General features: G+C 31.6%; 1 protein-coding gene across 3 annotated transcripts in view; it reads left to right on the forward strand.

The window, feature by feature from the left end:
* Window positions 1-1,380: 1,380 nt before the first annotated feature.
* Window positions 1,381-5,000, forward strand: part of LOC137652023 (uncharacterized) — a 12,086-nt gene continuing 8,466 nt past the window's right edge. Inside the window, exons 1-2 of one of the 3 annotated variants that reach the window (XM_068385239.1) lie at window positions 1,381-1,550; window positions 1,679-1,750. The gene's annotated coding sequence lies outside the window, so the exon portion shown is untranslated. Of the gene's footprint in view, window positions 1,751-5,000 lie in introns of all 3 variants that reach the window. The other 2 variants (XM_068385240.1, XM_068385238.1) reach the window with 2 other exon arrangements.

Below are 5,000 nucleotides of genomic sequence, written 5' to 3' on the forward strand. Positions count from 1 at the left end.
TATATATATATATATATATTCATATATATATATATATATATATATATATATATATATATATATATATATATATATATATATATATATATTTATATATATATACATATATAAAATATATATATATATATATATATATATATATATATATATATATATATATACATATATATATATATATATATATATATATATATATATATATATATATATATATATACATATATATATATATGTATATATATATATATATATATATATATATATATATATATATATATATATATATATATTAAAATGGAATAAGTTGTAAGGAAGTGCCTTGTTCCCCAATCGTCATGCCCGAGCATAACATCAACGGAAAATGACTCACGCTAATATTCATATTAGTATAATTCAAGTGTTCCAAAAACGTTGGGCAATACAGGATATACAAGTTTTAGTCAAATATTTGTCTCAATGCAATTCCCTTTTGTTCTTGCATATTGTATTTGCACATCGTGCTGTAATTGAAATACTGGTATTATACGTAGTACGTAGCATTTAACAGTTTGGCCAATGTATATACTGTATACTGGGCGTAGAGTCGGGACTAGGGAAAACACTGGAAGTCCAGCGAAGCGTTCCAGAACTCGTTCAACAACTGGTTTTCAAATTGTGTTGCTTATGGTCAAAGTCTTCATTGAAGTCTATTTTACAATCAATATATAGAAAGACTTTTACTTAGACTTCCCTCTCCAATACCGAAATATATGGTTCCTACAAAAAAAAAAAATCAATTTATGCACTATCTAAATATGAATGCACACCGCCGTGTGAATGCATTATCTAGTGTAATATATTCAGCAGCGGTGTGTGCGCATAGTATTCAAACGACACGTGTACACTTTAAACGTTGCCGCGGGCTATAAAATAATGACCCACCCACCCCAATCTCAAAAAGGATATGAACCAAGCCCGACCGGCCATTTGGGTTAAAAAAAAAATGCGAAGGGGAGTCGGAGAATGATACATACAATTTTTCACCAGTACAATAGAGAGAGAGAGAGAGAGAGAGAGAGAGAGAGAGAGAGAGAGAGAGAGAGAGAGAGAGAGATCACTAAGAATATGATCAATTCACAAAGCTTTTAAAGGAAGTAGAAACAAAATCACAGAAAGTTAATTAGTGAAAAGGTACACATGATATTTTCCCAGGATATGACATTCTGTTCCCTATGTTTTGCGGCCAACGACTTCCTCGGTAAGGACGAGCCTCAAGTGAAGGAGGAGGAAGGCTTGCCGTCTGTTACAGAAGTGTCCTTGGGGGGCCCCGAGTGCAGGATATTAGGGGCTCCAGTTCCCCAACCTGAGATACTCCGCACACCCTCAGCCGAGTCTCGCGTTGCTCACTGTTGTTTTACCCGTGATATGTGACTGGTTGGAGATCAGCTTGCGCTTGGGAAGTTGATCGCGCTGCTAGTCAAGGGATATCCTCTGGTTTTGTCTCCCATTGCTGTGATAATACGCGTTGAGCTATGCAGAGTGAAGCGCAAGGGTCCGTGCAATGTTTAAAAGTAATTTTATCTCCATAGTTGATCAAGCGAAGGACAACTGTCTTTATTACTGCTGCTATTGTTTTACGACAGTGGCATCCGGCAATGAGATCAACAACATTAAGAACTTGTCCATCTTGCGGTTTCAGATCCACTGCTGAGTTTCTTACCATGGATTAAAGGACTTCTTCCAGCATTCAATCGGGGATTCTACACTAACCGTAAGTAAATGTTCAATTCATTAAAATAGTTTAATAAGATGATTTACCTCCTTGAGGATTCTTTCGTTAGGAGCGTTTGTCTCTGCAACAGCTTTGAGCAAAGCGTCATGAACGAATGTCACTGACTCTGAACGGGATTTTATGGAAAGCCCTTTCCGTATAATTGAAAAATGATTCCTCTTTTTAATTGTGTACGACACCATTGCACTTGATTGTAAATCGCAATAATAATATGGTCTTACATTCATAGTTATGAATGTCTAAAAGGCAAAGCTTCATCTCACTAGATAAATTCGAAAAGCTTCGCTGTGGCTGAAGAGCAATGGATGTAGCCATTCCCTTCTGGGAGTCAATCGAGGTTCATTGCCTAGAGCGCACGAGCTTCCGCCGTTTAAGATGTAATAGCAGTTGACAAATGGCTCTCAGTTATTCTTCTAAGCAGTATGATGATGTTTCTAAAAGTCCCATACAAAAGAAAAATATAGGAGAAAAAAATAGAATAGATGATCCATAATGATGGTGTACTTATAAGTTATTTCGTCAAATTGGCACTGCTTTTCATTCCTGAACCATTTTGGAATGAATGACATATCTGACACTTGGAGCAGGTGACGAATGTTGAACACACACACACACAAAAAAAAAAAAAAAAAAAAAAAAAAAAAAAAAAAAGATAAGAGCGGTTAAAGATAGTAGGAGATGCCGAGAAAATAAAACGAAAAAACAAAACCCACCAAAAAAGAAACGGCGGGAAACTCTTAAGTACATATAGCGCAGTAGTCTGTAATAATGTCACGTGACCATTTATTTGAATTAGGAAATGCTTTTGAACACGAGACACATTGAACTTGTCGCTATCTAAGTGTGATAGATGAGAATCGTTTTCAAAAGCATTACCGAGATGAAACGGGTGAATGCAAGTGCACTGCCACATCTAATCGCACAGTTGATTCCTAAATTCATAGAGCCGTATTATGTAATTTGGATGCAAAAGATCGTTTAGTTAGGTTCCTAAATTCAAAGGACCTTAATCAGGAAATGCAGATATAACTTTACTTAAATTTCTGGCAGCAGAGAAGTGTTTCTAAATTCAAAGGATCGCCCTCTTATCTACGGCGATGATTAGCAACTAATTATATAAACTGTTAAGATGCAAAACTATATTTTATCTTTGCAAATCGTTTAGTTCTAGAATTCAATATTGGATAATAACTAAATAACGAGGGGATAAAACATTATTATTATAAGGTCAATGCTAAAGTCAATAAGAGAAACATCCGATTGAATAATAAAGGAAATAGTAGAAACAGTTGTTGTAGTAGTAGTAGTGAGATCTTAAATGATTAATTGTCTCTTTAAATTCATTCATTGTCACGTGCACGTTCAAGGTAACAAAAACAGCTGTGGTGTTTAATGAACTTATCAACTTTGGGCAATCAAGTACTTTGACATTTTAAAGACTACTAAACGAAATAAGAACTTGTGATAGGGTAGTACATGAATTTGTCAATCCAAAGTATTATTTTTACTATTATCATTATCACCATTTTTATAACTATCATCATATTCTTATGCTTTGATTATGATATATAACAGGTTAAAGTATATATCTATGCATTAGAATGATTTCTTGAATCTAGTTAAATTGTACTAAGCCTTTCATATGGTTTCTAGAAATTGATTGCTACACATATGACCGAAAAAAAGACGTTTCATGCAGTTTTAAAGTGTCACTGAAAAGAATCAGCTTTATTTTTCTAGTATTATTATTCATATTTTGGCCTTTGCTCATTCAAACAAATAAGACAAAACTATTTTTTTCTTTTATCTTAGGTTTTAATATTTTATATATTATATTTAATTTTTTTTTTTTCATTTGGTAATCTTGGCTTAATATCGGGATATCTTTTCCTCAGATCTGAAAGTTTAATTTGAACTTAATTTATTTTTTTATAAATAATAGGATTAATATCGTTCTAAACGTAAAATAAAAAATATTTCAAACAAAATATACTCCTTTACATATTCACACATTATATAATGTCCGTATTTTTACAAAATAGTTTAAAAAACTGGTGGCTTTTGTAATTTCGCACAAAAATAATAATGTGCTTTATTAACAAATTATATCAAATATATACTATATTATGCCAATTAGTAATAATCTTTTTACGTATCATATATATATATATATATATATATATATATATATATATATATATATATATATATATATATATATATATATATATATATATATATATATATATATATATATATATATATATATATATATATATATATATATATATATATATATATATATATATTTCGTAATGGGATAATAAGGCATCTGAATTCCTTATTTCACTTCTAAGTCGCTTTCCTTTTTATCTTTTAATTATTCTATTAACTGTTTTGTAACATATTATATAATTTTTATTCTTATCCCTAGAGTGTTCAATATTACTTCAAATTTATTTTGTAATATGTTTAGCGTTTGTGTCTTCTTTAATACTTTAGTCTCCAATACCCTTGTTTTCTTGAAGTACTCAAGTTGATAAAAAGTCATCATCATCATCATCTCCTCCTACGCCTATTGAGCTTTTAATTCAATACTTTTCCATTCACCATCTCCTACTTTGCGCTTTATAGACCTAAGCCATGTAGGCCTGGGTCTTCCAATTCCTCTAGTGCCTTGTGGACCCAAGATTACATAATATCAATTATGAAATATTAAATTTGTTTTCTTCCATGTCATTTGACTTTGTCCAGCTATTCATCTCTTGTTTTACGTTTACTAAAATCTTTTTTTTTTTTTTGGTAGAAGAATATCTGAAATTCTTCCACATGAAAAGGAACATTCAGGAAATGTTCCGGATTCTTTGAAAATAAAACTTCCTGCTTCCGTCTAATGCGTAACACCGCTCCGGAAGTTGAGGTTGGCGTCCTTTTGTAGGGTATAATACGCTTCAAAAGCCCCGAGCTTCCGATTGCCCCCTTCCTAGATATCACTCTTTTTCTCTCAGTCCTTAAAAAAAAGATTCACAATCAATAGGGTATATCTGGCACACTATTCTATATTTTTCCTTATTTCCTTTCCTCATTGTGCCATTTTCCCTATTGGAGCCCCTTGGCTTATGACATCATGTTTTCCCAACTATGGTTGTAGCTTAGCAAATAATAATAATAATAATAATAATAATAATAATAATAATAATAATAATAATAATAATAATAATAATAATGT

The sequence above is a fragment of the Palaemon carinicauda genome, chromosome 13 (assembly GCF_036898095.1).
Source record: "Palaemon carinicauda isolate YSFRI2023 chromosome 13, ASM3689809v2, whole genome shotgun sequence".
NCBI lineage: Eukaryota > Metazoa > Arthropoda > Malacostraca > Decapoda > Palaemonidae > Palaemon > Palaemon carinicauda.